This window comes from Ochotona princeps, chromosome 18, assembly GCF_030435755.1.
Source record: "Ochotona princeps isolate mOchPri1 chromosome 18, mOchPri1.hap1, whole genome shotgun sequence".
Taxonomy (NCBI): domain Eukaryota; kingdom Metazoa; phylum Chordata; class Mammalia; order Lagomorpha; family Ochotonidae; genus Ochotona; species Ochotona princeps.
The window spans coordinates 41,986,962-42,005,919 of record NC_080849.1 but is presented as its reverse complement, the minus strand read 5'-3'; positions in this window follow the sequence as shown (position 1 = coordinate 42,005,919).

Genomic DNA, 18,958 nt, shown 5'->3' with positions numbered 1-18,958 from the left:
ACCGAGCACCGAGTTGCTGGTGTTCAGAACCAGAACACCAGGTTTGAGTCCTGGGTGCTCTGCTTCCAATCTAGCTCTCTGTTCATAGGTCTGGGAAGCCAGTGGGAGGTGGACCAAGAGCTTGTGTGATGCCTGCAACTCACAGGGGTGACAGTTCCTAGCTGCTGGCTTTGTCCTGGCCCAGACAGGACCGCTGTAGCCATTTGGGGAGTAAACCAGTGGATGGAAGATCTGTCTTCCCCTCTCTATTTGTTACATTGCCTCTCAAACAAACACATCTTGTGTGTGTGTGTGTGTGTGTGAGTCTTAGTGACAGACTAGCAACCGTTACAGACTTTTCTGAACCCAGCTCAAAATGCTAAGCGTCAGCCACAAATGCCTGTAAAGGGTATTCATCCCAAGAAAAGCGGCAGGTGCTACTGGGGGTAGGTGTCACGAGGCCTTGCGATGTTGCCAAAGGGCTCTCTCCCCAGGGAGTCAGGCTGACCCTATGCCCACAGCGCCCTCTCTTCTTCTGAGGATGCAGAGATTGATGGGATCTGGCCAAGAGATGGATAAACGTGTAGACCGATAGATAGTCCATGAGCAGGTGCCAAATTGTTGAAGCTGAGCAAGACGTTGGAGGTAAAGATGCCCTAATTCAGGGGAGAAACTCTGGATGGCTCATGATGGTTTCGATGCTTTGGACCTGGAGAGTCTAAGTGTAATTCCATGGTTTTGTTCATCACAGAAAATGCACAGCTTTGGCACTTGCACCAGATGCCTTAAGTGCTGGGAGGTGATAGAACAGAGATGTGTTGCTCAGGTTAGAAATACCTGGCAGGTAAATATTTTCTGATCTCTGTTGTTGCGCAGCTGTTAAAGACATATTCCGTAAGCCCCGGTCCAACCGCCACAACTACCTTGGTCGGAAGCAAGATGCAATGGCTGATTACGCTGACAGAGCAACTCCAGGACTGAAGCAGCAGGCCCCCCAGGCCTGGTGTCGTGAGCAACTCTTCTCTCTGCGAAAGATCATCAGTATTGCTGCAGCCAGAGGATCTGTGTCCTTGAACATGCGTGTTCAATGCTAGCTAATGAACCAACAGAGCCGTTTCAGTAGCGGGACTCCCAGCGAGGGTCTCTTGCGGTTAGCCAGTGCCACTACTGCGGCCTGACCCCTCGTGGTGTCAGGTGTTCGCCGTGTGTCTGCACCCTGAGATTGAAAGATTTTGTAATGTGAAACTGTGTGTTTTATGAAGTCAGGCAAACTTCATGCCAAATTCAGCTGCTCATGGAAACTATCTCACAGTGGAAGGTTAAAGGGACCACATAATTAATTAACAGATGTTAAGGAAATGAAAATACTTAATTTGTGCTGTCGTAATGTCTCCAAATACTCCATTTCAAGCCAAATGGACATTTGTGCGAAAAACAAATTCTTCTGAAATTTGGTATATCTAAAATACATGGAATTTTTACAAGGTTACAAAATTCAAATACCTTAATTTATGTTTTCCTGTGATACAACAGTACTCTCTTAAAATTTTTTTATCACACGTATATGATATGCTATCCACTGTAGCAGGAGATGAGATTAGAAAGGTAAACAAAGGGTCCCTGCCATGGAAGAGTATCATTATTTCATTGAAGTGTTTAAAATAAATACTCACTTACTGAGTTCTTGCCATATACAATGCACTGTGCTAAACATTTTTTTAAATTCTACTTGTAAAAAGAATCCTAAGATCAAGGAACAAGCATATATTATTATTCCCAGTATATGGATAAAGACACTGACATAAGAAGTAACTTGCCCAAGTTCACACACATCTTGTATCTAGAATTTAAACCTAACAGAGATATTTTTTTTTACCACCATGCTGCACTACTTCAAAAACAAACTTGCAGATATATGTGTTATGTTCAGGACTAAATACACATTTTTTTTTTCAAAAATCCCATGGGGCAGGGAGAAAGAAATGAAAGATAAGTTTATTTATAGTGCAAAACTTTAAAAAATCAAACATATTTTTTTATGACACTCATTTTCCAAGAACATATTTTAAGACAGCACCCTCTCCATCCATGGTTCACTTGTCTACAATGTCCACAATGGCCAGGACTTAGCCAAACCTAAGCCAGGAGCCAGGAGCATCATCCAGGTCCCCCCCATACAATCATGCTAACCTAGTTACTGGAGCCATCGCCTGCTGCTTTCTGAGACTGCTCTGGCAGGAAGCTGGACTCGGCAGCAGAGCTGGGCCTCCAGCTCAGGCACGTGGATAGGGGACACCGGCCTCTTACATATTAATCCCTATGTCTGTCCTATCCATCAGCTTTCTGTACATCAACCACAAAGGTTTTTGTTTTGAGTGACAGAGAGACACAGGATGGCTAGGCTGTACACTGATTTGCTCCCCAGATGTCCCCCCCACACACACAACTTGAGCTGGGCCAGGGCTAGAGCCAGACGCTAGGAACACAATTAATATCTTTACCTCCTGCTGCCTCTCCAGGCTCTACAGGGGTGGGGGGCCAGAATCAAGATCTGGAAGTGGGAATTGAATCCAGTTACTCCAATGTAGGCTGTGGGCATGGGAACAAGCAACTGCCCAGCCCGACTAGGAAATTTAAAACAAAATTATTTTATTCTTATTTGAAAGGCAGAGTTACACAGAAAAGGGGATGGTTGTTCTTCCATCTACTGGTTCACTCCTCAAATGACTGGAGCTGAGCCAGTCTGAAGTCAGAAGCCAAGAGCCTCTTCCTGGTCTTGCAAATGGTGTTGCTTTCCCAGACTTTCAGCAGGTTGCTGGATCGGAAGTGGACCAGCTGAGACACAGTCACCCATATGGGAAGATGGTGCCACTCTGACAATGTTATTACTTAAGTGCTAAAACTTTGTGATGGTCACTGTCATGGATTGATGGGGTCTGGGAAGGCCCGATTCTTGTATTTTGTCAAATGTCTTTCTGGGTATGTCTGTGAGGCTGGGTGAGGGTCACACTGGAACCTCGGGAAAGCAGATTGGCCTCTGTGATGCAACGAGGCCTCACACAGTTCACTGAAGGCCTGAATAGCAGGGAAGACCTGATTCGGAGCACTTGGCAACTGCTGCTGCCCTTTCCCGCAGTCCTGTCCTGAAGGGTAACCGCTGTGAACAATCTGGCATCCACAGAGTCGCGATTCCAGAATCTACCATCAAGCACATTCATGGAGTAGGCTTCAAGAAATGTTCCTTGGGCCCGGTGTGGTGGCCTAGCAGCTGGGGTCCTTGCCTTGGGCGCCAGGATCCCACATGGGGTCTGGTTCTGGTCCAGGCAGCCCTGCTTCCCATCCAACTTCCAGCTTGTGACCTGGGAAAGCAGGAGAGGATGGCCCAAAGCATTGGGATCTTGCATCTGCGTGGGAGACCCGGAGAAGGCTCCAGGCTCCTGGCTTTGGATCGGTTCAGCTCTAGCTGTTGTGCTCATGTCCCTTGCACGATCAAAGAAACCTAGAAACTTCCCACACAAGGGACGGGCACTCGTTTGTATGCATTGAGAGCAAACCCAACTAAGCGCTCTGGGCTGAAGGAAAAAGGAACGTTGTATACCACAGCTGTACGCAATTAAGAGAAAACATGACAAGGATGAAGATTCATTAAAGAAAAAAACAAACAAATAAACAAAAGCCCTACCCTCAGTGTGGATAAGAAGGAATTGCAGAACACCTCACCCTGCCTGAACAAGAAAGACTTCCTCCCGGGGACTGCCTGCTCCCTGCGGCATCAGCCTTTGCTTGTCTTCATTGAAGCCCTGGGGCTTCCTGGTTCTCAGGCTGCTGAGCTGGCACCATCTGCTCTCTGAGGGCTGCAGCGTGGTGACTCACCCTGCAGATGGGACTTCTCAGCTGCCATCACCGCGTAAACTAATTTCTTACAATCAGCGTCGTTTGTGTGTACACATAAGCACATCCTCTTGGCTGTGCCTCTCTGGGGAGCCCTGACTAACAGAGCTCACCCAAAGAGTCTTCCACAGGCCAGCAGGATGGAGAAACAATGGTTTCAAAACAAAGAGTTCAACATGTACTTGCAGTATGTCTCTTCTGGGGCTGATTTTACATCGCAGTAGGTGAAGCTTCTGCTTGGGATATCCACAGTCCATATTAGTCTGCCGGGTTCAAGGTCTGCCTGCGTGATCCAACTGCCAGTTCTAATCCAACTTCCCGCTAATGCGCCTAGGAGGCAGCAGGCAATGGCCCCAGTACTGGGGTGCCTGCTGCTCACTCACGAGACGGGTGATGCCTCTCTCTCCATCTCTCCTTCCATTTCTCTTCCTCCCTTTCCTTGTGTTTCAAATAAATAAAAACAGTTTTTTTAATACCTCTTCTGTGCCAGGCACAGAAAGTACTGGGTTAAGCCCAGAAGGTATCAGGGTAGATAGAGTTCTCAAAAAAAGTTCAGTTGAGTGAGAGCCAGAGGCATTTGATAGAACAGTTCATAGTCAAAGTAAAACAGTTGCCACTGTGGGATCATGAGGCTTTCTTATCTCCTACTCTACCTACTGAGACTGGCTGCTTCCTGGCAGGGGAGAGCACTCTGTTCCATGCCCATGGAAGGCTCAGGCTGCTGTGCTATTGGCTCTGCCGTTCAAAACGTTTCTGAAACAGTCTTTTCCAGCTCTGGCCCAATGTCTTGCAAAACTCTTGCCAACTTTCTCAGTCTATCAAGACCTTCTTCTACTTTAAAGGTTCAAAGATGGGGCCTGGCATGATGACTCAATGGCTAAATACTCATCTTCCAAGTGTTAGGATCCCATATGGATGCCAATTTGCATACTGGAGCTGCCCCACCTCCCATCCAGCACCCTGTTTGTGGCCTGGGAAAGAGCTGAGGACGACCCAAAGCCTTGGCACCCTGCACCCGCATGGGAGACTCGAAAGAGGTTCCTGGCAACTGGCTCTTGACTTCGGATTGGCTTAGTTCCAGCACTGTAGCCATCTGGGAAATGAACCGGCAATAGAAGATCTTTCTCTTTGTCTCTCTTCCTCTCCACATATCTGATCTGCCTTTCCAATAAAAATAAATGAATCTTTAAAAATAAATTAAATTCCAAAGATTATATTTTCTGTGTTCTTTGTTAACAAGTTATCAACCATGACCTCTGTTCTTTGTATGTGGTGTTGTACAGTTAAGCCTGTAGACGTGGGAGGTGCTCTTACATATATACTTCATCCAGTATAGCACATGCTTCTGGAATAACACTGATTTTCTACTGCTGACTCAGAGTGAGACATGGTATCACTTTACCTCAATGTCCTGATTTTTAACAAGCTACACAATGAAGAAAATACACGATAATGAAAATGCTATGTAAAATATTTTTTATTTCTATGTATTAAAAACCAAGTATGCTATAGAAATAATACTCTGTTTATAATGCTATTCCAAGAATAAGAAACCTAACAAGAACCTATTATGAGATTTAAAATCTCCTGTTTATGACAAATTATCTTAAGGACTCCCTTGTGAAAGAATTCTAGAGTAAAGAATTAAATTCTAACTTTTGAAAAAACATCTAAGCCATGCTCTGTTGGCATTTGGAATTGAAAGAAGTGTGGTTATGGAACTGGGGCCTATTAAAAAAACTTTTAGGATTGAAAATGTCCTTTTAATTTGTGGACATAATGGTGAAAATTATTATAATTGGATTCCTTATAACTGCACAAATTTGGATTCATCTGGAAAATTCCTATATTGAAATTTTATTCCATCTCTTTGGTTGCCATGAATTGAAAAGGATATTCACAACCAGGTTATTTCTGCTTCTTGAGGGATTCTTTTTCCATTAATACCTATGTTAATAACAGCCTTAGGGGAATTAACAAGTTAAGATGATATAGAGTGTTAGTAATAGCAACTGCCTTAGAAAATAAACAGCCAGGGCCTGGCGCGATAGCGTAGTGGTCAAAGTCCTCGCCTTGAATGTGCCAGGATCCCATACGGGCACCGGTTCTAGTCCCAACGGCCCCAGTTCCCATCCAGCTCCCTACTTGTGCCCTGGGGTGATGAAAGCAGGCAAGGATGGTCCAAGGCCTTGGGATCCTGGGAGACCAGGAAGAAGCTCCTGGCATTGGATTGGCTCAGTTGCGGCCGCTTGAGGCATGAACCATCGGATGGAAGATCTTCCTCTCTGTCTCTCCTCCTCTCTGTATATCCGCCTTTCCAATAAAAATAAATAAATCTTAAAAGAAAAAAAAAGAAAAGAAACAGCCAGAAAGTTTCTATGTCATTAGTCACACTATGTCTTTATTTGCTTTGAAGAAATTTATAATCTGATTTTCCAAAAGTGGGTTTTACAGGTTAGAAGTTCATCTCCCAATTCATGCTTCAAACAAGTCCCTTTTCATTCATCACCTGCCTTCTTTATGTGACTCATTATCTCAAGCCCTGCTTCCAGGATTATAACTTTAAAAAAAGAAGCAAAAACAAACCTCAGCCTGGGTCTCCATTCCCCTTCAAATTCCAGGATGAATTTGCAAAATCTATCTAAATAGCTACATTGTTCCTGAGTCAACAGGAATTAGTAGCTAGACTTAAATTTAAGAATTTATAATGGGGTATTAAAAAGAAAATAATGTGAAACATTTGTATGTTTCTGTTACATAAAGCTAAGTATTTAAGAGTTGAGCAGAACCAAAGGTAAAAGAGCAAAAGTTAAACTAAATCTTATAAATGTTCTGCATTAGCAAAATATGGACCCCATCATAGATACTAATCTAAAGAATAGAAATTCCTGGGAAGCTAACTTACATTTATTTCAGACAACTGAAACAATGGAAAGTTTACTAAATGCATGGGAACTTCAAAAAGTTCATGGAAGTGTGCACTGTGACAAAGCTATGCACAGATTTCAAAAACATTTTCAATAGAATGAAGTTATCTTGCTAAAAAAAGTTTTTGTTTTTAAATGTTTAACAAGCATATAGAATTGTACATATTCGTAATGTTTTAATACATGTACGCAGTAACGTGACATCCGATCAGGGTGAATATATCTATTTTCTCCAACATTTAGCATTTCTTTAAAACAAAACAAAGAAATTCAAATTCTGTTTCCTAGGAGCTTTTTTTAGTTAGAGAAATATACAGTACATTATCTGCAGTCACCCTGCTGTGCAATAGAATCCCAGAGAATGCTACTCCTAATTATGACTTAGTGCTCATTAACCATCCTTTCTCCAGCTCTCCCTTCCTCCCAAATTTATTTTATAATTCTGTTTTTCATGAACCCTTTGAAGTACCTTCACACAAGGTAGAGGGGAGGGATACTTTGGGGCCATACACTGGGGGAAAAAATCGCCAGGCTTGGTGTGGAAAGGCTGTGGCCTATTTCAATCTGAATCGCTTCAGAACACATTATTTATTTGTGAGTTTCAGTGCTCACAGCAGAACACATAAATAAGTAAACAACAAAACAAGCAGGGATGATTTCACAGCATCAGGTAAAGACTAATTCAGATGTATGAGCGTTCAAAGTCATGACAACTACCTGCAAGGGATACATTTTCAATCAATGATCATTTCCGAATTTGTCCAGAAATTGGCAGATTCTTGAGACACTGGGGACCCATCACCTATGTTTGCTTGTTGAATGAATGCAAGTGTAGGCACAGATGTGTGTGCCAATGAACTGAGCCAGCCCAGAGAGGAAGGCAGAGAGACAGCTAGCTGCTTGTTCTGACTTCTAATTGCCTTCATTTCAGCTTTTCTCATTTCTGGGTACTGTATCCGCATTTGCTCTCCTTGGGAGATAATTAGAGCAAATCTGACCCGAGGAAAATCACTGAGCATGCTGCTGGCCAAATTCACCCGATAAAGTGGAAAACATCCCTATATTAATACAATGATGCAAATGAATTAGACAACTTTCCCCTTTTTTCTTGAGGGAGGATTCTTTCACACAGAGAGACTTTTGAAGAACTCCTGCTGCTCAGAGCTGCCCTGAGCTGTGTGTGGGGGGCAAATGGCAGGCAGGTGGTCCAAACCCATTCAGTGATTACTCTCTTTCATGCTTTCTTTGCAGGCTGATTTTCATATCACTGACTTTGTTCACATTTTTAAATACATAATTTGATAATGTTAATAAGTGGAGAAGCACTAAGATTTCACATACATTTAATTTTTTCTAAGTGTTAACAGAACTCTCAACAGAATAGCATAATGATCAAGCGCGCAGGCTCTAAAATAAGACGATTTGAGCCCAACTCGCAGCTCCACCACTTCCAGGCAAACGACTTTTGTGTTAGTTATCGACTTTGCTTTTCCTCATTTTCCTTGTTTACTAAATACGAAGGATTGCAATCATTGCTTTTCCCACGGTCTGTGGTGAGGAGTTCATCCAGACAGGGAGTCCGTAATGACTCTCACCGATGGCTATCGTTCAAAGAATGTTACCTACAAGAATCACAAGGCCAACAGGGAATTGGATGCCCTCGGAGGCCGAGTACTCTGAGGTCACCCACCCCTAACCGGAGCTCTCGCAGGGGATGGAAGAAGTCCAAACACTACCGCGCAGAAACCAACGTCATCGGAAAGACAACCAGAAGCCCTGAGCGGTCCGCAGAAACAGAAGAACAGTGAACGTCCTTCTGGACCAGGGAGGAGAGCTTTCTCTGGTTCGAGCCTGGCTCCACCTCTGGACCCCCACCCTCCCTCGCAATGACCATTGGGATCGCTCTGAAAACCCCTCATAGCAAACAATCATACAAACTAAAAAAACCTAAAATAAATAGACAAACAACAAAAAGTAGAGCTTGAAATCTGACAGGAAAGAGCTGGCATGGATTGGCTAATGCCTCGCTGGGTGGGACACAAAGATTAGTCACTCCTTACCATGGTGTTGGGGACTTTCCTGCACACCCCCCCCCCCCAAAAAAAATGTTCTGCACCTTAACTGCTGACAAATGTCTTGTTAGAGTTACAAGCCAGTCTAGATTATCCTAAAATCTGCCAAGATCAGCAAAATTATACTTCAACACAACAAATGGCTAAATACTAGAATGAAATAGACACGAGACAGCTGAATGGTACCTTATAGCCATTTTGGGGTATATAGCAGCTGGTCCTGTGTATGAACTAAAATTGAAATGTCAATGAGATAATCATAGGTTGTGGTTAAGAACTTGCTTCTTTTTTTTTTTTTTTTTTTTTGTTTGTTTTATTTTGTTTTTTTTAACATACTGGTTACGCAAAACCTTGTCAATTCCATAATGTTACAAATTGCTGTTAATGTTATATTGAGAGTCTTAATTGACTGGGATGATATGCTACCAGCTCTGACTTTGGACCAGAAATGGTCTCCCCAACAAACTGTTCAACCCATCTGGACAATGAGTAGCTGGACTCTATGCTGGGTATATGTTTGCAAGGAAAGAATCTTGATGGAATTTGAACTGTAATACTGCATCAAGGTGGAGGAATCCACCAGGGGGGAGGGGTGTGGGGAGGGGTGGGGGGATTCCCAGAGCATATGAAACTGTCACATAATGCATAATAATTAATAAAAAAAATTAAAAAAAAAAAAAAAAAAGAATCACAAGGCCAAACAGAGGGTATGCTCCTACTAAACTGACGAGTGTAAACTGACTCAATTTTATAGAAGGAGTCATATTACAAATCGGCCACAGCGGGTTTCAGACATTTTGACTGTAACCCACAGAGAAAAAAAAAGATACATCATGCATCATGACTCTACATGCGCTTTGTTCCATTTCTTCAAAGATGCTGATTGCTGCTCACTAAATGGATTTCACCACTTATTAAGCAGTTGCAACCCACAGTTCAAAAACAACGATTCCAGTACAGTCCCTTTATTTCACAGGGGAGAAAACTGAAATTCTTAGAAATGGGAAAATTTGCCTGTCTTGGATTATATAACCATCAAAGGGCATAAGATTCTAGAATCAGAAACTTTAAATTAATATATAATTTAAAAACCAAAATGTATCCTTTTAACGTGTATCTCAATTATGTTTTTAGTATATTCTCCAAGCTATACAATCATCACTACTAATTCCAGAATTTTTTCATCACCCAGAAAGAAATCCTGTATCCATGAGCAAAAGCACTAGGATTTACATTTTACTCTCAACCCAAAGACCTTTGCATTGCTTTTCTGTTATATGGACATTCAAACTGATATCTTAAGGTAAGAAAAAAGCTTTAAAAAGCGTCCACACAGCTAAATGATCAAATCCATCAAATATTTCCTTGGACTTTGAATAATTCTGTACTGTTACCCAGCTCAAGATTTTAGATAAATGTCTTTATTTTTTGTATGTTTTTTTTTTTTTTTCAGATAGCTACGAGAATCTCAAGGGTTCATAACAGACACGTAGGAATTGGTGCTATATACTCTAAACAGACTCAGGAAATGCTTTGTTCCTTGGATATTTAGCAACTCATGTCAAAGGAAATGAGACTGGTCATTTTTACGGAGAACACGTGAGACTTCAGAGAACAGCTTGAAGAAGTTCCTTATTCTGCATCCTTCCAAAAGGGCGATTTTTTGTGTGCGTGTGTCTGTTTGAAAGTTGTCCAGTTAAACCTACAACCGCAAAACAGATCACCAAGTGGTTGAAGGAAAACCTAAATGTTTTCCTGAACAGGAGCCACTCACCGTAACATAAACCACATTTTTCTGTCTGTAGCCTCTTGTTCTGTTGCTGTGTTAACTTGTTGGCATTTATTGGACACAAAACGAGCTCACATGCCATTTTCTTTTTTGTTTATCCTAAAAGCACTAGGTCTCAACAAGAGACATCTCTGTCTCAAAGTCATGTTTGGATTACCTGCACAGGCAGTTCTTTGAGGGTTCAGAGCATGGCTGCTGATTCTTCAGTAAACATGTCTACAGTGTTCATCAAGATCTCTATCCTTGTAGATTGATCATCAGGATCCAGAGCTCAAATACTCTTGAAATCTATGTCACTTATAAACACATAAAAATGGTAATAAAGCCAGAAGATTTTTATCTAAAGCAGTGGCTAGTTTTTCACATCCAAAATAACAACAAGAATTATACCGTATTAGATATAAAAATTTCAAGTCAGATGTTGTTAGTCTCTAAGGAAGACCTTCTAAAACAAAACCATTTATTTTAAAATTAAGTTTGGTAGGATATTGATTTCTTTTACTTTGAAAAAAATTATAATAAAGTCTTTGGACATTGATAGCGAATATAAATGTTTTATGAATGAACAAATAAGCTGATTTGTTTTTAAAAAAATATTTATTTTTATTGCAAAGCCAAATATACAGAGAGGAGGAGAGACAGAGAGAAATATCTTCCATCCGATGATTCACTCCTCGTGTGACCGCAATGGCCGGTGCTGCGCCCATCCGGAGCCAGGAGCCCAGATCCTCCTTCAGGTCTCCCAAGCGGGTACAGGGTCCCAAGGCTTTGGGCTATCCTCGACTGCTTTCCCAGGCCACAAGCAGGGAGCTGGATGGGAAGCAGGGCTGCCAGGATTAAAACCGGCGCCCATATGGGATCCCGGAGTGTTCGAGGCAAGGACTTTAACCACTAGGCCACGCCACCATGTCCCAAATAAGCTGATTTTAAAAATACTCAGCAACCTGGTGTTGTGCTATGGTTGACTGTTCCTAATTCTCATCATTGATGTACAATTGCCATGCAAGGCTTACCTACAGTTACTTAGACCAGCAGATTAAACCGTCAACCTTAGCCATGACTTAACTTGGACTTAATAACTACAAAGCATTCATCTCCAGAAAGTGATGTTTAATATGCACTATTTTTTCTGAACTGTTTTCATTGTTTTAAAGGCTCCTTTGTCCCAAAGCTTTCATAGGGATGTAAGATTACAACATAAAGAAAGCACTTTTTATGAATGCATGGAATTTCACATTTCTTCATTCTACATCTCTAGTTATAAAGGCAATTTATTCATTTTTATTATTTGAGAGTTTGAAGAGATAAATGCTGCTTTACATGGTCATTGCAATAGCACTTAACAACAACTTCTGTTTTTGAAACCACAGAGATTTTCAGTGGAACAGGTTTGGAAGCATCTGTTCTTAATAGCTGGGTTACTTAATCTCTCTAAGCTTGAGGTACCCAATCTATACATGGGGTAATGCTACTGAGCTCCAGGCTTTTTATCAAGATTTGGTGAACAACATAGGGAAAGCACCCTGACCCTTATCAAAAACGCAGAGGGACAAAAAAAAAGGAAATGCAGAGAAAGAGAGGTTTTTTATGAGCTGGATCATTCCTGCAACAGTGAGAGCGGGGCCAGGCAGAGGCCAAGAACTAGAAACTCCATTCTGGTCTGCCCTGCAGATGGAAGGGGCCCCAGTAGTCGGGTGGTAATTCATTGCCTTCCCAAGCACTTTAGCAGGAAATTGGGTGGGAAACACGACAGCTGGGACAGGAGATGGGCACGACAGGTGACAGTTTGTCCAGCGGCATCGCAACGCCAGCCCACATTTCTGTTCTTTCTATGGGATTTACATATGCAATAAACGTTTAACAAAAATCCATGCTTTCAGGACTTCCCTTGCGGTGCACTGGGTTAAACTGTTGATGGCAATGTAGGCATCCCACATCAGAGTACTGCTTGAATCTCAGCTACCCTGCTACTTCTGAGGGAGCTCTCTGCTTTTGTGCCTGGGAATGCGGTGAATAACGGCCCACGACCTTGAGCCCCTGTGATAGATTTGCAGGATTTCCTCGCCCCTGGCTATTGGGAACTTGGAGAGTTAACCAGTAGGGGAAGATCTCTGTTTCTCTTCTTTCCTCCTCCCCTACCCCCCATTTCTCTTTCTCTCTCAGCCTTTCAAGTAAAATAAATAAGCCTTTAAAATGTCAAATAGTTGTTTACAAAGTTAAGTGGTTATTTCAAGTAATTACAAGTCCCATACCTAAACAAGTCAAAGAAATGTAAACATATTTTATTCAAGGATAAAATGCATTTTGGTTGGTGTCTCATAGGATCTAGTAAGTCAGCTTTTGAAATTTGCCGAGCCACAAGGTCTACACAGTTAAATGTTCTACGAACACAAAAATATAAAAATGGTTAGCTTTAGAAAGGAGGTTAAAACACATTGTTGGGCCCAGCGGCGTGGCCTAGCGGCTAAGGTCCTCGCCTTGAAAGCCCCCGGATCTCATATGGGCGCCGGTTCTAATCCCGGCAGCTCCACTTCCCATCCAGCTCCCTGCTTGTGGACTGGGAAGGCAGTAGAGGACGGCCCAATGCATTGGGACACTGCACCCGCGTGGGAGACCCGGAAGAGGTTCCAGGTTCCCGGCATCGGATTGGCGCGCATCGGCCCATTGCGGCTCACTTGGGGAGTGAATCATCGGACGGAAGATCTTCCTCTTTGTCTCTCCTCCTCTGTGTATATCTGGCTGTAATAAAATGAATAAATCTCTAAAAAAAAACCACATTGTTTAAGAAGAGCCTACCTTTGCCCGGCGCAATAGCCTAGTTGCTAAATCTTTGCCTTGCATGCGCCCAGGGTTTCCCATATGGGTGCTGGTTCGTGTCCTGGCTGCACCATTCCCTTCCAGCTCTCTGCCAGTGGCCTGGGAAAGCAGTAGAGGATGGCCCATAGCCTTGGGACTGTGTGCCTGTGTGGGAGACCTGGAAGAAGCTCCTGGCTCTGGCTTCAGATTGGCACAGCATTGATCACTTGAGGAGTGACCCAGCGGGACAGAAGATATTCTTCTGTGACTCCTTCTCTCTGTAAATCTGACTTTCCAATACAAACAAATCTTTAATAAATAAATAAATAAATAAATAAATAGGTACTACCTGTAGTGTTACTTTGCAAAGCATAAAAAAAGACAAAAAAAAAAAAAGGTTCCAGGCAGGCATTTGGTGCAGTAGTAAAAGTGACACATCCCATACCAGAGTGCTGGGCTTCAGCATGGCTCCACATGAGATTCCAGCTTCCTGCAAAAGAGCGCCCTGGAAAGCAGTAGGTGATGGTTCTAGTAGCCGGGTTTCAGCCACTCACGTGGGACACCCAGACTGTTTCCCAGCTTGGCCTCAGCTCAGCCCTGGATGTCCTAGGCATTTGAAGACTAAAGCCGCCATCTCCTTCTCTTTGTCTTCGTGCCTTTCAAATAAATAAAAGAAATACTTCAAAGTTGTAAAAAGTTCATTCATATCAACCTTTCACATTTCAGGATCTAATATCTGTTACCTTTAAAGAAACCGCTTCACAATTTCTTTTCTAAATGTTCAATGTAGATAAACACTCTTAACTTCGTGCCTTCAAGCAAGGTTATGTTCTACTTTTCATAACCTATTTGTAAGGATTTCCAGGAAGCAGCAATCTGGTAGCAATGTTGGTGGTGTTGAGGCTCAGTGTCTCAGCCTTATAACTGCATATCAGCTTAATCTATCATGAAGCTATAGGACAAACACTCCGTAATGGCCACGGGAATGGTAAACATAGGTTGAGAGCAAATTACGAGCCCGAAGGACATATACCAGATGGTTTTCAACATATGTCACCCCAATTTTGAGGTGGATAAATTGTTGAGAAGGAATCTGAGGATATACTTCATGCTCAGGGAAAAGACCGTACGCTATGTTATAAGAGGATTATGTTGTTAAACCTCTTCTAGGTTTGGCATCTTCCACGTGGCACAGTACTGTGGTCTTGTACTCTTCATTTCAGCTTCTGGTCATGCACCCGCTTCATCCTTTGCTGTGACAACCAGCTCCCCACCTTCCTTCAGCTCTGTGCAGTGGTGTGAATTTCTGGTCAGCAGAACACAAGTATGTATTCACAAAGAATAGAAAGTATCCCTGGTTCATTCCAGCAGGAAAGGGAATGACTGGAGGAAGCTGAGTCAACAGGTAAGAGTGGGTCCAGGTGGGAAACAAGAGAGACGAGGCAATGCTGTCATTGGGTTAGGCTGTAAGCAGACACCACGAGCATTTGACACTTGCTGCCTGTTGCTACTGGACTCTTCCACCTTGGACACTGCCCCTTCACCATGTAATCTCAATTTCATCACAACCACTAGGAATAATCTAACATAGTCACCTTTGATTCACCTCCACAACAACCAACATTCCAGGCTGCAGTCTGAGATTGGCAGTACCCAAAGGCCTCTACTCCAGCATTCTTGGAGAACTTGAGCTGAACAGGCGCTCTTAGAGATGTCCGCTGTGCGCTGTATTCTGCTCAGCAGAGGGCTGGAGAGAGGATGCGCATGCCCATCCATCCAGAATGTGCTGTCATGGAACACAGTGAGGAACCAAGGTGAGACCGGGCAAGTTCAAAGCTACAAGATATGGCTGTCTACAAAGAGGCAGAGAGTGGGTACCAGGAGCTAAAACCAGGGGCTTTGGTAGTTGTAGCAGGTCAGGCATCAAACTGTGAAACTAGGAAGAACTGAAGTTGCAAAAATAAATGAAATTATGATCTAAACACAGTCTCTGATGAGAAGGAATAGACTATCAGAAAATATCCCTAGAACTGGGGAGGCCTGGGAAGAGGCACAGCAGGCACAGCATGGAATCCTATTGTAGACTTTGGTAGTCAAGAAGTATATAGGTTCATGAAACACCCAAAGAGAGCCAAGATTTGGTAGGTGTGCTGAAGTTCCTGTAACATTGTCATTTGTGATAACTAGTCATTATCTGGTTGATCAATGTCTATGCATTGTAGGAGATGTTCTTTTATTTCCACTGACTTGGCTAAGACTACCTCTACTCAGTTGAGAAGTCAAACTGCACTACATCACACTGTAGGAACATTCTAGAGGCAATGGAGATTTAAAGAGCCTGAGAAGTAAAGGGTTACTTTTCATTGAGTGTGGTCCAACGAATCTGTCACTTACAAAGAAATCCCTTCTTTTTGGGCCTGGCGCGGTAGCTTAGTGGCTGAAGTCCTTGCCTTGCAAGTGCCAGAATCCCCCATATGGGTGCCAGTTTGTGTCCTGGTGGCCCTGCTTCCCATCCAGCTCCCTGCTTGTGGCCTGGGAAAGCAGGACAATCTTCCTCTCTGTCTCTCCTCCTCTCTGTATATCTGACTTTCCAATAAAAATAAATAAATCGCAAAAAAAAAAAAAAAAAAAAAAAGGATCCCATATGGGCGCCAGTTCCAGTCCTGGCAGCCCCACCTCCCTTTCAGCTCCCTGCTTGTGGCCTGGGAAAACAGTCGAGGACGGCCCAAAGCCTTGGGACCCTATACCCACGTGGGAGACCTGGAAGAAGCTCCTGGCTCCTGGGTTAGGATTGGCTCAGCTCTGCAACGGCCACTTGGAAACTGAATCAATGAATGGAAGATCTTCCTCTCTGTCTCTCCTCCTCTCTGTATATCTGACTTTCCAATAAAATAAATATTTCTATTACAAAGTCAGATATACAGAGAGGAGGAGAGACAGAGAGGAAGACCCTCTGTCAGATGATTCACTCCCCAAGTGAATGCAAAGGCCGGTGCTGCGCCGATCCAATGCCAGGAGCCAGGAACCTCTTCCGGGTCTCCCACGTGGGTGCAGGGTCCCAAAGCTTTGGGCCGTCCTTGACTGGTTTCCCAGGCCACAAGCAGGGAGCTGGATGGGAAGTGGAGCTGCCGGGATTAGAACTGGCGCCCATATGGGATCCTGGCACGTTCAAGGTGAGGACTTTAGCTGCTAGGCCACGCCGCCGGGCCCAAAAATAAATAAATCTTAAAAGAAAAACAAATCTCTTCCTTTTGCTTCTTCCTCTAGTCTTTCAAAGGGCGCTCATATTTTTTTCTGAGTGCACCTAGCAGTCTTGGCCGGGTGGATGAAGCAAGGCCAAGGTGGCTCAGATGACCTTAGGCATTGAGCAGATGCAGGAGAGCCAATTGGTGCCTGGCAGGAGGCATTCTGAGAGGGGTGATGGCAGGAACAGGGGTTGGTGTGCAGAAGGACCCCAAGCCCAGGGAGAGTCATGCTTTCTGCTGTTCACAGGAAGAGAAAGTCATCCTCACAACTTCAGCAACAGAGGCCGCAGCAGGGACGGTGGCAGTACATCACCGACAGCATAGAGAGGCGCTTAGCCTAAGCCACAACGTTTCTTGGCAAATCACAGATACCAGGGTGTTAATGAAAGGGTCCCTGCTCTACTTTGCCTTTCAAACTTCCAAATAACATTAAGCAACAACAAACTTAAATTAGGGAAAATATTTTACTTTTATAGGTGCCTGACATAGCTCATAAATTCTGTTGAAAGCTTCCCTTACATTTTTCATTCAGCAGACCTTCCCCGGGCTTTCCAGATAGCATCCTTTACCACTCCTAACACACATATCAGACAGCTGGGCTCTGCAGGAGGGAAACAGGGGGCAAAGTTCATTTGCACATTTCATAAGTAAACAGATTTCAGTTGAAAGTATTTTTCATGATCCAAACTCAGTAACACTTTCCAGATTCTTCTTCTTTAAAAACATTCATTTGAAAGGCAGAGAAAAGAGAGCATTTCCATGAACTGGTTCATTCCCTAAGTGCAGACTCATCCAAGATACTTCCTGTGGTTAGCAGGTACCCAGCTACTGGAGCCATCACCTGTTGCCTGCCTAGGATGCATTATAGCAAGAAGCTGCACTGGAGAGCAGAGCTGGGACCCAAACCTAGGAGTCTGCCATGAATGACAGAGTCCCAAGTGCCAGCTCGACCTCTGTGCCACATGCTCATCTCCCTCATTTTTTAAACAATGCCGTAAATATTTCTGGAAAAAGCTAATCATTACAAGATTGAAAACTTTCCAGGTTATTTACAGACTGCAGCTTGGCACTGGCTGGGGAATATTCTTAGAAAGAAAACAATGAGGTTGGGAAGATACAGATTCAGTTAAATCAGAATAGCCTGTAAACGGTGGGTGATTCTGCCATCCCCTCCACATTTAAAACTTCAACACACAACGTCTTCAAGGCCACCTCAACCCTTAAACTATGGTAAACTAGTAGAGTGCATTAAAAAAAAAAAAACAGCTCAGAAACAAAAAACAAATCTATTTTATTTAGAAATTGAGAAAGGCAGCATCACAAGAAATTTATTTATTTATTTATTTTTGGTTTTAAGGAAAGCTGAATATACATCTTCATGTTTCATGCCCACAGCAGTGCATAGCTAAATGAAACAAGTATTGTTCCACAGCGTCTGTGCCTTTTGGTTACATGAATGCATCTATGCCTACTTTTGGCTCATTTGGGGCATATTTTTTTTTCTTCCACGTTCCTAGAAAACCAGAGGACACTGACAGAAATTGTTGTACTTCACAGTTGTTGGAAGAAGACAATTGTGAACTTCGCCAAAAACCGCAAACAAAAGGAAACCAAGAGTGCCACATTAATGACTCTGATAACCCCATCAAAGAGGAAATAACCATGAGGAAATTACTCTGACCGGATAGAAGTGACTATAGCACAAGCGGCTCCAGGTTCAGCCCATCCTAACCTTGACTAATCCTCATCCTTCCCCCCCCCCCCGAGTTCCTTGGGGTTCTAGGTCTTTTTCCCCCAGGGACTGACAAGGGTGCAGGGATTCAGATGGGGGCCCAGTTAGCGGCTGCGCCACTTTCGGGGTCGCAGCCTGAGTTTCCACAGCTGCAAACACCCGTCCCCGTTCTCTCCCTTGGGGCGTTGCCAGGATCCTATACGAATATGTCGTCCGAGATCAGCCAAATCCACCATTACTGGGACGGTCGCCAGCACAACTCGGCTGCAGCTTCCCTCCCGGCAAGGCTGGTTCGACCTACAGTCAACAGGAAGCTCCCCTGGCAGGGACAGGATCCCAGCCTCGGAAAGAGGCCAGACGCGAACGTTTTTGGACGGCGACCAGGCTGTTGGTGAGGGTGTGAGTAACGCCCCCTGCTCCGTGGCTGGGCTGAGATTTTACTATCAACACAAAGGGTGCGGAAGCAATGGTGCACACAAGTCAACCCCCAAACTAACTCTACGCTCCCCAGAAACACGACAAAGCCC